Source organism: Bactrocera tryoni, chromosome 5 (genome assembly GCF_016617805.1).
Source record: "Bactrocera tryoni isolate S06 chromosome 5, CSIRO_BtryS06_freeze2, whole genome shotgun sequence".
Classification (NCBI taxonomy): domain Eukaryota; kingdom Metazoa; phylum Arthropoda; class Insecta; order Diptera; family Tephritidae; genus Bactrocera; species Bactrocera tryoni.
The window spans coordinates 78,641,220-78,659,262 of NC_052503.1; the positions used below are offsets into that span (position 1 = coordinate 78,641,220).

Genomic DNA, 18,043 nt, shown 5'->3' on the forward strand with positions numbered 1-18,043 from the left:
TTTTTTGTTGACTTTTAAGAACTTCCCAGGTGTTAAGCATAGCATGTGAGATCCCACGAGAAAGCGTCGCCCAAAAATTATTACTTTGTATAGTATATACATACATACTTACCACAATGAATATAATACATTTTTGATAAGGGCACAAGCCCACAATTGTCTATTGACAAACAAGTAATAAAAAAATAAGAATAAATAAGAATAATTTAAAAGAGAGATAGAAAAATGTCTCCAAGCCAAACTAGTTTGAAGAAAGGCTGCTCGCTAGCAGCTGCGCTGGGCGAGCCTCGTTATTGGCAGCAGCATTTAAAGGCAGCGAATTAATTATATTGTTGCCCACGTTCGATAACTGCATGCACAATGCAGCAAAGTAAATAAATAGAAAATAAAAAACAAATAAAAAGCATTAAGAACCAACGGGGTTCAACAGTTCACTCCATGCTGCAACAGATAAACGCTTGATACACTCGTGTGTTTGTTTGTAGATATGTATGTATGATCTTTTGTTATTGCTTTTTCCACGATCCCTCTCTATGATGGCGTGTTAGAAAAACGTTAGAAAAATACTCGTCAAATGCGTGGGGCTCGGCTGCATTGCTGGAGACACACAGCCTACCGAAAAAGCATCAAACGTATTGTGAAAGAATTAAAAGCAAAACAAAACGCCACAAAACAATATCAAGAGCCAAAACAAACAACTAGAAAACCCTACAATTTGAAGCATTTAGCGTTGTTGTTTTGATTTCAAAGTTTATTTCATATTTTATTTTGATTTCGTGTTCTCGCTTTAGTGTCTACGAACGACCTCAACGCCGTTTCGCCTAACAAACTCAACGCACACAAATGCGGCCACACTTAAATTAAACTTCATTTACTTAGTGAGTACGAGTGGTATACCTATGTGGTTGCACTACCACAAGCCTACTTCCTTACATATCTACACACATACATACATATGTATGTAAGTATATTCAAACAGCTTTTATGAGTTTGGCAGAACCACTTTGCAGTTAGATAGATAGTGGACAGTAAAATAAAAACCAAAATGCACAAATAGTGTTAGCGCGGGTGGGAGTTGTTTGTCCACCCGTGAGCGAAGACCTCCATGGAGTGATCGCACCAAGCTTATAATGCGCTGAGAGAGAGAAAAGGAGAGGGAGTGTGAGAGTATAGCATATGTGTGTGTGTAACATTTTGCAAACTTTTTACACCAATATGGGTCCAACGTATGACAACAACCGGTTCAGGTGTTTACATACCCCAAACCAACACAATTATGATTTTGTTTTGAACTCCACTCAGCGGCTGCTGTTTACTCATTGATCGCTTATTGAATGAGAGAAGATTTTGTGTTTGAGATTTCTTGGTTAGGGATGTTGTGCATTTGTAACATAAAAGAAAATACCAAAAATTAATATAACTTGATTTAAATTCTTAAAATAGAACATTTTTTAATGAGTGAGGGTTCAAAAGAGAGAAGTTTTGAAGTGGTTAATAAGCCAAATCGAACTACTAGTAGTCACAAAGGTGGACACAACTGAACCAACATGCCTTTGAAAGCCATGATTTAAGGGATTCCATGGGTTTCCTCGTTTCCTATATTCAATTTCGTTTTTTCATAAATTTTTTTTAAACTTTTTTTTCCAAATATACATATTTTCGGACTTTATTAATATAGACGAACTCCTCGGATTTTTTTTATTCAACATATAAAGATTTTAATCATTTTTTTAAACTTATAAATTTTAAGATTAAAGCTTCCTAAAATCCAAAATCATAAGTACATATGTACATATGTATATATTTTAGCCCTTTGAAAATCAATTCCTTACATTTAAAATTACATTTTATGAAATATTTCGGTTATATTATATTAAGTTTATAACATGAATTTTTCGTTGTTCTTTATTTTTCATTTTATTTACTAGCATCCCTATTGCATTCTCATTACATCTCAACAGATCACAGCTATGGCGCTCGCAGCTCCACACTGGCTCCACATTCGCCAACACACTATACATGCCAACAAAACACTCCAACGACTGCCGATGATCACGACACCAGCGTGAGTTGTAAAGTTTTGCAAAGCGCTGAATTCAGTCTCGTTTTGACTCTTTCGTTTGTGTGACGTAGTCTCGTTGGCGATCGGTTGAAGCGCGTGCTTTCTTGTCGGTATACAAATACTTTTGTTTACATATGTATTACGAGCCTTTACTAACATAGGAAGTTAATTTGGTGCGCGAAGAAAAATAAATTTAAATAACAAATTATATGCGAACAAACTAAAACTATTGAATATTTAAAAATTGTGTGCGAAACTCTTAAAAACTAATAATAATAAACATATTTTGACTGCTGTTTTCTACTGTTTTCTAGTGTCAAACGGTTGTTTGTCAATTTGCTTGTGTGAAGCTTGTTGAAACGTTAAAGAATTGTAGTGGAAACGAGTACTCATAAAACGAGCGGAGTAAATAAATTGTAAACTAAAATTATAATATTTTTGTTTTTGCTCTGAGCTATGTGCGGTAATTTTTCATTCATTCGAAATATTTAAAAAGCATAAAAGAAACCGGTCAATCGGCGCGCCGAACATTTGCTAAGTTCATTAGCGTTTCTACACTTTATTAACTACTTCTACTTATGAACTTCTAACCGAATACGAACTCGCGTTTTTGGCATGCGGACAATTATTTATTTTATTATTTGTTGTTGGCGTTGGGAAAGAGTGGCCATCGCGTGTTTTTCTTGATTCCGGATATTATAGCATAACGCGGGTCGTGCAAATGAAAAGTAATGCAAAAAATGTTAGAAGCTATAATTAAAATCGCATAATAATTAATGATTATTAATAAAAAAAACTTTTTCACAACGAATAAAAAAATTTTGGTTTGAAAAATTAAAATCTTACGAATCAAAAGCGCGGAACTAAAAAAAAAAACTATTAAAACTAAAAGTACATAATTCCTTAAAGCCGCCAACTAAACGAATAAATAAGTGTTTAATAAAACTATTTGTTATAACGAAAATATTTTTATATATGCTATATGTGAGTTTATAAAATTGTGTTCATATAAAATGTTTTCGAAGTGCTGCAATTATTATTAATCATTAAAATATAAATTATCGGAGACAAGTAGCTTCATAAAGGATTTTTAAAAGGTAAGTGTGAAAGAAGTTTTTAATATTTCAAATAATTAACTTTTTATTATTTAATACAAATATTTTATTAATTTTTTTAATATTTGATAAAAATTGCTCGACTATCTATAAATTTTCTTATTTTATAATTGAGACTATATTATATAAACTAGACAAGTTTAAAGCCTCAATTCCTGATATGACTCAGTGTAGTAAGTAACTCAGACTTCATTAGATTCTAAAGCGATTTAAATCGGTTAAAAATTCTGCTTGATTCCGATAACCAATACAGGCTATACTTCAGGTTTTTCACATTACTCTGGAGTTTCTACAAAATATCTCAATTTAAAATTGAGAGTATATTATATAAAGCAAGCCAACTTTGAGACTTAGTTCCTGATATGAATCAAAGTAGTAAATAACTCAGACTTCATTAGATTCTGAAGTTATTTAGATCGATTTTTAGTTGATTCCAATAGTAAATCTGTACTGTACTTCGTAGAGGTTTTGACAGATCTTTAGACTTCCATTATTTATTTTCATTAATAATTTTAATTGATGCCGAAGTCAATCTGAACTATACTTCGAAGAGGTTTGACAGATCTTGAGACTTTCGTTATGAGGTTATATGCTTCGTTTAGTTGCATAGGTTTTGCAGGAAAAATAATAAGAAAGATCTATAACAACCTTTTTGGAAGAAATTTGTATACTTTCGAATGAATTTCTGCCAGGAACAAGAATCTTTATAAATTTAGCGCTTTGAACGATTTAAATTTTGTAGGATTTAGAATTTGTACGATTCAGAATTTGTAAGTTGTCGAATGAATCATAATTCTAGCTCCACTTTAAATGATTGCTGTGACTACGGTTTTCTACTTGTACTTTTATATTAGAAGAACTTTTAGACCATTTATAATTTTGTCTGTGTTTTGTAGCGTTCAGAGAGAGAACAGAGTTGTTAATGTTAAGAGTTTTTGAACTAGTACTTTTCTTTGACTGCATACTACATATGGCAAAGGTTTTGAGAAGTTTTCGACAATTTTGGATATTTTCACAAAATTATCGTTACAATCAGGAAGTATGTGGTTGTCAATGTTAAGAATTCTTGACTAGTTATGGTCTTTGATTGCAGCATTATATGTCAAAGGTTTTGACAGATTTCCGACGTTTTTTTGGAACGGTGTTTCAATAAAATTATCGTTCAAATCGAGTATCACTTAAAATAGTATTTGCAGATAAAGTATTTACTCAAGTAAAAACGAGAATCTTTAAATGCAATTTTTAGAACTTTTTCATAGAAGACAGACTTTAAAGATCTGTCGTAATGATGCCAATATTTTGTTGTGCTCCTTTTCGGTCGTCAGCATAATTTGATCAGAGTTTTGATTTTATAAAATCAATTTGAGGGGTTTGAAATATTTCTATATCAGGCTTCTAGTCATGCTCCTACTCACTTCGTTACATTGGTCGCCGCCTTTGTCCTTAAAAACGTTGTCGGCCAATGCTCTAGGAATATGTGAAGGTCACTGATCGAAATGTTCAAACATGCTCATATTACCTATACTTAAACACCTTTACTCAAGCCTTCTTTCTTCCATTAAGCTAAGTTTCAAGGTTGAGAAGACAAGACGTGTTTATTTCAAAAGATTCTCAGCACCATTTAAGCATTACAAACAAGCTAAACATGTTGCAGTTCAATAATTTTAACCAGTTTATGATAATACGTACACAAAATACAGCAAGATGTTAATAACAATGTGAATATGACATTTTCATGGGCGGCAAGACAACGCTAAAGATAGGAGCCCAATATGAAAAGGAGAGTAAATCTGACAAAACGACAAAGTATAGCGCAGCAGATGACAAACAATTTGCCACAATATTAAGGGGAACGAACAAACATATTTACTCGATACACATCGAAATCAGGCAATCAGGCTGAAAAAAGATGCGAACGGCAAAAATTAAATGGAAAATCAGTGCAACAAATAAAGAAGTGAAGAAGTGAGGAGCCAGCAAAAATATACGAACCACAGTGCACGTAACAACAACAATACGAGCATATGCACAAATGCTATTCGCATGTAGGCTGAGTTTACAACAGCAACCGCAGTCAGATCGAGAAGATACGCAACCAATCAGCCAACCGTCGAAGCATGGATGGTTGGATGGATGGAGAAACTGATGCTTGTACGATTGTATGGCTGTGGACGCATATGTATGTGCATATATTTGCGACTGATGTATGCATGCTGCTTGTATTGCTCAATAATATTGCCCACTATGCTGATTTGCAATAGCAACTGCAGCCACTCCAAGAGCAGCAGCAGCAGCTGACAAGATAGTCGAAGAAAGACAGGCATCTATCTGCCATACATATGTATGTACATATGTATGTAGGGGTGCAGGCTGCCAACTTGGCTGCCGCGTAGGCAGTTGGCTGCAAAACCACCTATAAACAATAGTGGCAATAAAACAATACGGCGCATGTGCATGGCTTTGTGCTATGCTCATAGCCGTAATAATATTGTGCACACGAGCATACGCAGTTGGGGTAGGACTACAGTCTGACTGTCTGACGTGACGGCTAAATGAAGGAAGCGAAAAAGAAGTTTACGAGCAAGAAAAAAACTTAAACTAGTGTTAATAGCAGTCAATTCAAGCGTTAGATCGTCAACTAGTCAATGTTGCAGGCAGAGCGTGCAGCGCGGCGCATTTTAGATTGTTAGTCAGCTGTGCGATTTGCCAGTCACTTAGTCAATTAGTCAGCCAACCGTTGCGGTGAATACATGCATACATAGATACAGTCAGTTGGCAGTGGTTGTCGGCGGTTTTATGCAATACCAAACAATTGGCCACAAATTGGCTGAAGACGAAAAAGTGTCGGTGGTAAATGTTAATGCTAATGGCGGCAAACGACACACCTTTCTTCGGGCGAAAAAGTCGTCTGCGAAGGCTTGAAGATGTCTGTGTATAGATATGTATGCAATTATTTACGATTTATAGTAACTTTGTGTAGGAAGTTATTGATTTATAGAGGAAAACTTAGATGTAGCGCTTGTGATGCATTTTATAGCGACCAAAGTCCGAGATTAACGCTTTCGAAAAGTTAAAGTTACTACAAATTAGATTTGATATTTTTTACAGGGGATGCTATACAATGGCTAGTATTAAAAGGTTATTTGCATGTATTGGCTGTATAAAAGGGTTTCTTGATAATATTTGACATTATCTTCTTTCGGAGGCTCATGTCTTCAACTTGCTGTCGAAATACCTATTTATTGATAGAGGTCAAATATTGAGCAGTGAGTAAGGAAGGCGTCGGTTGACTTAGAAAAAGGTGAAGATTCTCACCAAAGGTGGAGTTTTGACTCTAGGAAGCCGTTGCCAAGGCAGTAATGTTTTAAGGTGTATTCGTCTGGTGGAAAGCGAAAGGGGTACATTAGCTAAGAAGCTTGAAATTGCTTGCATTCTGGTGCTCTGCGAACTAGATCAGCAATGACACTTAATGCCATTTTACACAGAGCACCCGTGGACATTTCTAGCAAGTGTATTGCTGCGAAGTATGCTCTAAAGCTCAGGGAAGTTGGATATATGAAGGTGACCGAAAAGGAACACGCTGAAAAGCTTTACTCCTCCAACAGCATTCTCGACAACTGGGATCAGTGCGTCGCAGATACTACTCGTCGCAGCTTTTTCTTTGCTCAAATACCGACAAGAGATATGTGGATGGAAAGAAGTCGCTAGAGAAAAGCTGTAATGAGCTTTTTCACGGAAAGTTCGAAGATAAGAGGGGGAGTTTACTCTCAAGAGCTCTCCGTACATATTAGCTTCAGGCTAATGGTCCACTTTAGCATCATTTAGGCAGAAGTGGCTTCTACCATTGGACCACTGGAGCTCACGCGCTCTTAGCAGGTTCGAGTCGACGAGTGGCTTGCGTGTGTGTGAGGATCTCCTGACCTGGAGTAGAACACAGGAGATCTACTGAACTGCCTGCCTTAGCAAAGCTCATATTGTTGGGCATTGTCCGATAGGCATTCATGCTGTAAGGCTAATTTTTTGTCGAATCCTATTTGTCAAGGTTGTATGTAGGAGGGTGAGGTAGAAACAGCCAGGCACTTTCTTCTCTTTTGTCCAAACTTTGTAAGCCAGAGGCTTCAAAATATCAGCAGTCTTATCTTCCGCGAACCAGAAGACATAGCCGAAACTGGCAATAGCCGTCTCAACAAATTTGTGATAGGCTCAAGGCGCCTTATATATTTTTAAGGGTTTTTAATCTATTTATTTTTATGGTTTTTGGTTTATAGGTACCTCCAGGTACCGACATTCTAAGCTCTCCAAATGAGATCCCTATAAGGATCGACCTGTTCACCTTATTTAACGTAATATTTGGCATTAATACATCACAGTTTAGGAGACTTTTTAACGGAAGGTTGCCTCTCAAGTACTGCCAATCTGTTTGAGTAGCTGGTAAAGTTTGTTCGATTCTGTACTCTCTCTAGTATTTGGTAAATCGGAAAAAGTTTAAATTGCAGTTCTTCATTTTCAGGATCGATAGATCCTTTTCGGATATGCTCCAACTCCTTTCAGCTCACTTACGAATATCTCATATTAGTAGTGACGGCATTGCGTCACTTTATTTCGGTGACGTGTAAAATACTTTATCTAATAATTATACTGATATTAAAATGAAAAATCACTGCTTTTTGCTGACGTCTTCATCACTGAACCAAAAACAGCGTACAATCATCGTATTACTTGCTTGTCACTAACGTTATCTCCTTAATGTTTTCACTAATTGAAAGTTTACTAAAAATGATTCACTAAAAAAATACAAATCGCACAAATTTAGTCATGCTTTCTAACGGTAAAATAAGCTAATATTGACTATTTAAACATTTTATCATGCTGATGTAGTAAATATGATAAGAGTCTTACATAGGGGTATTCACATATGCTAAATTGACTAATGGATACACATACTACAAGTACCCACTTATCTGCATGTCTGTTTGTAAATGTGTTCCTATAAAGATAAAGATAAATTGCTAGTGTACGACTGTGCAGCAAACTAATTGGAAATGTGAAGAAAATAACCGTAAATTGGCAAAGCAATTTTTGGCCATTGAACCGATTGAGATAAAAAAGTGGCGCGTATTTAGGCACGCTTCGGTGTAGGTACACTATACTTGTATGTACTACATACATATGTAAGTATGCATGTATGTATATGCATATAAAATGTACGAGTTATCTAGTTACAAAATTATATATGAATACGTGTACATTCGCAGGTAGATTTGAATTTAAATTTCCCGCGCGATTTTCGTGATTTTCGCATTTTACAAAATTGCCAAAATTTGCATAGCTTATCTACATACATATGTATGTATGTGTTCTATGTGTTCTTAGCAGCACTATTAAACTGCATACTCTCCCGAAAGCGTACGTACATATGTACGAAATGCAAATAGCATGCGGAATTATAAGAAGTTTAATTTTTTAGCGCACAGCGTGAAATTAATGAAAAAGCTGTAGAAAAAAATGGGTGTGACCCAGTAATAAAAAAAATCGCAAAATAGCAAACCGTTATGTGCCTTATGAGGTTGTAGTTTCGAATTATTGCAAAGTTATTTTTAGACATTTATAGACACCTTGCAAACACTTCTGCAATAAAAGGTGTTGATGGCGCGCTTGAATGTAAATTTTATGCAAATTACAAGTAGGCACATACATATGTATGTATGTGTTGGGAATATGTAAATTATATTAATACACATACATATATAGTGTATCTATATTCAGGCACGCATTCGTTTTGTTTAAGTCCTCAGCGGTTCTATTTCCACTTGTACAAAAATGTAGAGTTTTAGATTAGTGCCAACATTGTTAGATGACTTTTATCTTTTTCACTGAAAATTTAAAAACTGATATATTTATTATATTAAAAACAGTTAAAATTTGTTAACAACTTCTCTGTGCTGAGCTCATTTAACATTTCATTTGATGTGGGTTTATGAATATGATGTCGAAACTGTCGAACAATCTTGCGAAAGGCGCTGCGTAAACGAAAAAATCAAAATACACTAAAGGCATTGTAGCTCATACCAGCCGTCGCCAATAAGTCAAGTCAATAAACGTCGGCATATATAGTATTTTTTTTGTTAGTCCGGGTCATATTTGATCACTTCTTATATGGGATTGAAGTCGATAAGCGTGGGCAAGTTTATATTGACTTAAGAGCCTATTTGAAGATGATAATAATGATAGCATTTTTTGTCAGTCCGGGTCATATTTGATCACTTCTTATATGGGATTGAAGTCAATAAGCGTGGGCAAGCTTATATTGACTTAAGAGCCTATTTGAAGATGATAATAATAATAGCATTTTTTCTCAGTCCGGGTCATATTTGATCAGTTCACATATTGGATTGAAGTCAATAAGCGTCGGGAAGCTTGAATTGACTTAGGAGCCTATTTTGAAGATGATAATATGATGGTATTTATTTTGTTAGTCCGGGTCAAATTTGATCAGTTCATATATTGGAATGGAGCTGCAAAAATAACTCTAATCGAGATCACGCTGTTATACAATATACATTTTAGTTTTTCGGCGTTTGCTCAGCGAGTTTAAGTATTTTAATATATGAGCACTTAAGAACTCAGGAGAAAAGGAAATTTGCAGGAATTACCAACGGTTGAACCACTAATCTTTCTGACGTAAAATCACTTATCACTTGGCTTTCTAAATAAAGTAACAATCGATTAATACTTTGACTTATTTAATTCCAATATCAATCATATGGCGTCTACTCTCTAAAGTACCCAAAATTATTTAAACGGTCTTTTTATATTTCTGATTTTGATTCACGGTTTAAAAATATGATTTGCAATGTCGTTTGTATTGGACTTATGTTTGGTTCGATTAATTCAAATCGTACCGCTTAGCTAGACTCGAATATCTTAAAAATATTGTTGGTATTATTCCAAATGTTTTCCGATTTGTCGGCAAGCAGCCGTAGGCACAGTAGCATTGTTAAGATATATTCGAGTTTTGTTAAACCATTTTTAGAATACTAATAAACGTACCTCTATATAACTATCCAACGTACTTCTTAGAGTCATTTCCGTTGGTTTCACTAGGTTCTGATCCCACGTGAGATCTGATCCCAGCTTTATCTAACTCTCCTACCTACTTCTTAGATACATTCGCGTTGTATTCATCAGGTTTTTGTCCCAGCCGAGATTTACTGCTAAAGTTTGTCACTATTGAATTTAATAGTGTTGTTTATGCGTTTAAACAGCAAAGTCTGATTTTTTCTATCCGTCAAATTCTGACATTTTATGAAATTATTTTTATTTTCCAATTTTAGATTAATCACAAACTCTCTATTCATTGCGTCTTCTAATTTTAGTCATAAAATGTACGCTTATAAGGTATCTTTGTATTTGCAATACATGTATTAATGTGCGTACTGGTAGCGCATCTCACGTGACCATTTAAGTCTAACCGCATTGCTGCTAATCTCGCTGCCACTTAAGATAAAACCAGACTTCAGCTGTGACATTTACCACGCGCTATGCTGCCAGTTGGCTTAAACGCACGCGGCTACACATACTTCAATTTGATAAATGTATATATGTACTTATTGTTGTTGTATGAGCATTTTCTTTATATGCGCATAGATTGCTTGCGTCACACCAAAACACTGTGCTACGGTAATTTCCACAAATAAAGCAAATACAAACGAGGCTAGCGTCCTCAGCATATAGAATACCAGTGCCATACGAGTAGAAATGATTTGTGCGCAAGCGTACGAAAGTGGCAGCAGAGAATTCTGTATTTCGTGCGCATTTTGTTGACATTATTGCAGATAAGAATGAGAACGCTGGCGAAGAAATGAAGTAAGAAGAATTACTGGTTAAAAAATCCAATGTAAGAAGCAGCGTAGGTAGCTTGAGATATGGTACACACTGTATATAGAGAGCTGGTACAAATGGTGGACACGAACGCGCGTACAATATGTGCTAAATTATGTATGTACATACCATTAGTACAGACACTACTTGTACATATGTATGTATGTACTAGGCATGTATTTGGTACACACATGCAGCAGCGGTTTGCCCATATCCACGCTTGCTTCGTCTTTTCGCGTTGGAATCGCATGAAAATGTCCGCAAAATAGGTCAATTTAAGGCAGCAGTAGTAACTGGAAAAAGCAAATAAATACAACACGGAAGACTGTGCTCTTTTTGCTGCTGTATCTGAACTTTGGGCGTGCTTTTAGGCCTCTGCACGGCTGCCCAGGCGCTGTTGTCGTCTGTTACGCATGCGTGTACATAATCGGTCAGTGCGATTTTTTCCATTTATTTATTTATTCATTGGTCCGTTTACTGTATGCCTTGTTAGCTATTGTCTTCAGCATTTCTTCTCTTTATTTCTTTTTAAACACGGTGTTTACGTGCATTTATTTGTGTTGTTCGATTTGGCACTTTTTTCACGCTCATAAATTAAATGGTGCAAACGTGCTGAATGGTCCAAGAGCAGGCGACATTTGGATATGGTTTTGTTTTGGGTAGCGTTCAATGGTACATTATTAGTTTTAGAGTTGCCAATTTGTAGAGAAAAAGAAATTGAAGTAATGGAAATGAAGGTTCCTGTTTTGAAATACTTTTTATGGTTGTCCATGAATGCGGCCTTATACTTTGTGTAAAGGGGATCCCCCTCTATACCCCTTATATACTATGCAGTTTTAGAGATATCGGTCTGAAATTTTGCATATGTCCATCTCTCCCAAAGAAGCTCCTCATTTGCTGGAACCCCCGATATCGGACCACTGGAGCATATAGCTGCCATACAAACTGAACGATCGAAATTATGTGCTTGTATGGAAAACTTTTTTCCTTGACGAGATATCTTGGGAGGGATTATTTGCCAAAATATCGGTATAATCTCCGAAGAAACTGTTCAGATCAAACAACTTTCACATATAGCTGCCATACAAAATGATCAATCGGAATGAAGTCTTTGTATGGAAAGCTTTGTCATTTGACGAGGTATCCTCTTGCAATTCAGCATGGGTTATTGTTTCAGGCAATGGCGTATTGTCCAAAGACATTGTTTAGATCCGCTCAATATATCATATAGCTGCCATACAAACTGAACGATCGGAAACAAGTTCTTCTATGGAAAACTTTTTTGCTTGACGAGATACCGTCTGGAAATTTGGCATAGGTTATTGCTTAAGGCAAAAGTGTAATGTCCGAAGAGCTCATTCAGTTTGGATCACTATAGCATACTATATAGCTGCCATACAAACTGACCAATCAAAATTAAATCCTTGTAAGGAGCGTTTTGTAAAGGGTATTATGGCATCAAATCATTCAAAATGATTGTTTTTTTCTTATTTTCTTTCTTAGAATATTAGTAGTTGGCAATCGTGTTTGACTTTTTGACTATCCCTTATGTATGTATGTATGTCAAGCGGTCAAGCATTAAGCAAACATAAATGCCTAAACATCTGTGACAACATTTTCTAATACGATTTTACTGTGTACATAATGTACAATGTGCGTCTATTAGGAAACATCTGTGCATTAGCGTAAGAGTCCAGCGATAGTCTTATCAATAATTTTGGTAATATTCATTACTACTTTACAGCTGCACGCTGAATTTGGTAAAGGCAAGAAAAACGCACACATTCTCGTATAATAGTTTTGGTAATTTTATAATGTATGTATGTACTTATATGGTATGTATGTATGTTTTTTCCGGGGGTCTCTAAATTATAGCAATAAATAACAGAGATCTATTTAAATATTTCTGTCTAAAAAATAGTAATGCCTTGGCTTCGTGACCATTACTCAAAATTAATTTTAATCGTTTGAAATTTTACTGATAATACAGTTAGTTTAAACACGTCCCCATGAACTCATTAGACAGCTTTTCTTAGAACTAATTCGAACTTTTGAAATGGAAAAATGTATTTTTCTCTATACACATGTTTTACATGTACATATACACACACATGTATTCATTGGGCAGTAAGTGTCTAGCAAAATTTTCCAATATTTTTAACAAATTATTCATTTAAAAAATTTCTATTACTTTTTTTTAACTAATAATGCGCTAAATTGTTTAAGAATAGTTTTATAAACTGCAATTCAGCACATGTGTTTATTACTCACCCACACAAGTGCATTAAACGAAGCACGAAATGCCACATCCGTTACTTTACTTTGACCTTGTAAGTCTTAATCATAAGACCACAATCATCTATGGTCCTCGCTTAAGTACTCTCGTACCTATGTATATTCTCTCATACATTATATTAGTTTATGATTATTGCGATGTGTTTTCAAATTTCTATAGTTCGTGACATCATCTAAGCACAACGGAAACCATAAAATGCATTTCCCAGCAAAATAACAATAATAATAAATATATTTACATTTCCATAGTTCCACACGACCTCAGTGATAAGCGCACACTTATTGCGATTTTGCTATACCTAATGACTTAATATCCGTAGGAATGTTTTCAAAGTCACCGCTTCATTGTCGACTTAGTAATGGTTGCATAACCGCCCAACGATTTTCAATTAAAATTTATGTGGCTTTCCTTTCAAACTATTTATCAATAGTTGTTGTCACAATTGTTGTGGTAGAACATGATAATTTCTTCCATACATAGTCTGCGGCGGATTACTTTATAGTTTTTAGATATAAAATATCACTTATTTCTGTCTAGTATTATCTTTTTAAAGCTTATGTTGAAATGTTGTGGTATTTAAGTGTTGGCGGTATAGTGCTTAGTTAATGTGACCGTCGGCTTTTTGCTATCAAATCGAAAGTCCTCAGAAAAAAAACAAATCATGTTCTACTTTCTGCAGACAGTGACCACTCAATTATCTAGTTCTTGTTTTGCAGCTTTTAAGTCGCTGAGAAAGTGTCTAGAAATGTTGCAAAGTGTTTGTAATCGATATGCTTACTGGTATTTGCATTTAGAGCTGTTTTATGCCTAATTCTTATAATGGAATATATAAAAAGATATTGCCTTGATCTTGCAACTATGTTAATTTGTATTCTTCAAAAACCAATATATAAATTATAATCGTTTTCTGTTCTATATTATTCGATTAAGCTGGTATATTTGATTTATACCAGTTGCTTGTTCGATTCGTTACTCTTCATGATGTGACAAACCAGAATATTGAGACTCCAGCTTATTTCAGTTCTTCAATTGTTCAATGTTTTCTGAGAAATTAATTAGGCTTAAATATGATCCCGTTATAGATCTATTTGTCTAATATTTTTGAAAAGTCTTCTAGAACATTTGGTTTTTCATCAGGATTAAATATGAATCTGGAATAGATTTATAACAATCTGGCATTTTGAATATCCTTTGGGTTGAAGAAGCAACCTCTGGATTAATTAAACTCTCTCTAAGTTAATGAATTCAGTTACAAAATAAATAAATAATTATTTTTTAATAAATTCCCTTAAAAAAATATACTTTAGTACAAAACTTTTATCAGTTAAGCTAAGTTGTCCCTTAATTTCCCCACCTTGATTTTCTCCACACCAACTGCATAATGATTAATAACCACAACCACCTGTCAAGGCTTAATCGGCAGCAAATTAATGTTTTATATAACAAGAGAGAGAGAAAGTTGTATGCAGCTCCCATCAATTACCCCACAGGCGGCTTTGACCAACGCTGCCCCGTGAAAAATGTGTCCTAAATAAAGTAAATATGGTAATTTTGCAAAGATCTGCATAATATTTGCTTAAAGCTTTTGTATACCCTCTCTATAATTTAATCGCCAGTTGTGAACCTAGTGCTCACCTAATAAATTTTAATTATTAAAACTAGTAGGTGTCTTTGTGTATATTCCATACAGTTATTGGGCAAATAATTATGTTAAGTTGCTTGCCGCTTTGAAATGCCGAGCGGATTTGTAATGTATTTCTTCTATTTGGAATTTTGTTTTGCTGGCAGTTTTCTCGCTGATTCCGTCTTAATTATGGAGTTAAGCTCATTATGAGCAATATTGGCATCAGTTATGATAAATCAGATTTATGGTCGGCCATCTGTTATCTTTAGCTTTTATGAAGATTTTTAAAAATGCCTGTAAGAAGTCGGTTTGATGTCTGTTACAATTGCGAAATTGTCTCGAGCTTGCGGTGCTTTGAAGTTTTATTTAGTGCAAAGTTGAAATATGAAGTTTGTCGTAGCTTTTAATTTTTTGCACGACAGTCGTATTTACATAACCGAATAAATACGATTTTATACTCAGCCGAAGAATCAATGAATTATCTGCAACATGTCCAAAAAATGATTAAGGATACCGAATGCTGTCTCAGAATGCTGAATATGAGGCATTTCTAATCTCCAATTCGCAGCACAGCTTTAGCCATAGTCAAACTAAGCTAATATTTCTTGTTTATAATCTTTTGTTTGCTTTGTTTCTAACATGTTTTAAGGTTACTCCATTTCTCATTTTGTTGTTAAACTTAACTTGCTTACGCTTTTATTTAGTTCCTTCCGTTTTTAGAGTCGTCAATTAGGTGAGCTTTTTCACTGATTAGCTTTTACTAAGCTTTCTATGCCTTTGGTGATTTCAGATTTAATATTTTATCGTATGAACTAATAACGGCATTTCCACCAAAAAAAATAATAGAAAATCGTAAAATTGCGCACAATAATTGCCCGCTTTTGGTGGTTATCTACGAGCGTTTAGTTCAGTGCTTTTCACAGCAATTTTTCACGTCTGCTTTTGCTTTTGTAGCTGTCACTCAAAGTTTTTTTTTTCATTTATTGTAATTTAAGCTTTTGTTTCTTGTGTGTTTTCCAAAGTGATTTAGCGTTTTTTGTTGGCTTTAACTTGTCATTGGTTTGACTTGAGTTTTCACGCTTCACAATTTGGTGCGTGAGATATTTTTTGTGCTTTGCTAACGGTTTTGGCGTGTCTCTTTGCTACCACATTGTTTGGGCAATTTTTGCTAAATTTTCATTATTTTTTGGATTCCCATGAGATGCAGTTTTTCTAAGTTGCATGGCATTTTGATTATCGAAATTAAAAGTGTTATAATTGCAGTAGACAACGAGGTCAGACGGATAGAGTATTTTGATTGACGGTTGGGTTGTTTTAGTTGAGTCATGCGGGTGTTTAATTGAATTTTTTTTATGTGGATATTTTCGCAATTTGAACATTGTTAAGATTTCTTTACGGATAGCGGGTTGCGGAATTTTGTGGAGTTATTATAATGAATTAGTACTCAATAGTTTCTAAATGATTATGTTAGGTTAGCTTAAGTTACGATAGATCTATGCTGAGAGGGATTTCAATTGAACCATTTAGAACACCGGTCCGTTCTGGTATCTAACTCGTATATATTGGATCATAAGGTCCTTAAAAATCGACAGAGTGGTTTGGTTACTTAAAGGACTCAACAAATTTTTTAGAAACTATTCAGTTTATATTCTCATTTTCCCTAAACTAGAAAAAAATCCTCGATGAAATCCCGATTCATATTTTTTATAAAGAAGTCAAAATTTAATTATTCAAAGTAAAAATGATTAAAAAAATAATGTAGAGTACTTTTCAGAGCTATAGATTTGAGAGATTTCCTATAAACTCTGGAAAACTTATGAAACTGTTCTATATTATGGCTTACTTGTAAGAAAATTGTATGATATTTAATTTTTTCATAGAAATTGTCATATGACTAACCTTTTTATACAATCTTATTCCACTATCTCACCAATAATTTTTGACTTGATCTAAGCCCTTAAGAAATCACATGACCTGCTGGGTGATTAATTGTTAGACCCATTTCTTAACCCATTTAGTGCAGCTTTCTTTCGCTATTTCCTTTCCTGTTTCTGCTTAACAAAATAAATATAAAAATTTATTGTTTATGTGATTAGTTCAGAGGTTGTTACTCAAGTTAATAACTGTTGATCCGAAACTCTCTAACTACGTTAAGCTGTATGCATGCCTGGTCGTATTAACTTTTGAAAAATCACCTAATCCCATAAATGACTTTAATGCTCATAACTAAAGTAAAAATGTGATTGATTGTCACTTTTGACAGCGTATCCACCCACAACTCAAGCATTGGGCGCTAGAGTTGCGAATTTCACACCAATGTTTTCAACACTTGACTGGCAATTAAAACATTTTTACAAAATATGCCAATAAATCAAAAATGTCAGGCGCACGACAGGTTTCTGGTTTGCTTATGCTTCGCGCAGGCCCATATGTATATGACCACAGGCTGTAGGCTACAGCTGACTTGCAATGAAATGAAATGACATAAATTCCGCGACAGAGCGGCGCGGCACAAGTGTCAGTGTGGTGGCGAGTCAACTGACGCAGATATAATTGACAACAATTTCCAACGTGGGAAAACGAGTTGCAGTTTAACATGCAAAAACTGTAGCAAAACAATATGCAAATAGACGAAATATTGCACGACAATAAAATGGAGTAAATATATATGTATGCACTCGTATATACGAGGAATGTCCAATATATACTTAATCTCTTTGTTTTCTTCGGCGCAAGGGTTATCAAACGTTGCAAAAGGCTCCTTCGAATTGTGCTTAAACTTCATCAAATACTAGGATGAATTGATCTCTCGGTTGTGTTTTTTGTCAGGCGTGTGCAGAGGCGTCACTAATCGTGCCTGTTATTTCAAGCAAGTATAACCTATCCAATCTTTTGAGATGGGTTTGTGTCTCAGCTAGGTGTCGCGCATTGATTCTGCGGCTAATACTAGATTATGTATAATTGAGCGTGACTCATTTAAAACTGACTTGCGACCACGAAGAATAAGAAGAAGAAGAGTCATAGTATGCAGCATTCAAGCTCTTTTAGATCTTCTTCTTCTTTAT

At 34.8% G+C, this 18,043-nt stretch overlaps 1 protein-coding gene across 1 annotated transcript in view; it reads left to right on the forward strand.

Annotated features, from left to right (window-relative positions):
• Positions 1-3,065: 3,065 nt before the first annotated feature.
• LOC120777743 (semaphorin-5B) overlaps positions 3,066-18,043 on the forward strand; it is a 105,699-nt gene continuing 90,721 nt past the window's right edge. Inside the window, exon 1 of the mRNA XM_040109234.1 lies at positions 3,066-3,159. The gene's annotated coding sequence lies outside the window, so the exon portion shown is untranslated. The remainder of the gene's footprint in view (positions 3,160-18,043) is intronic.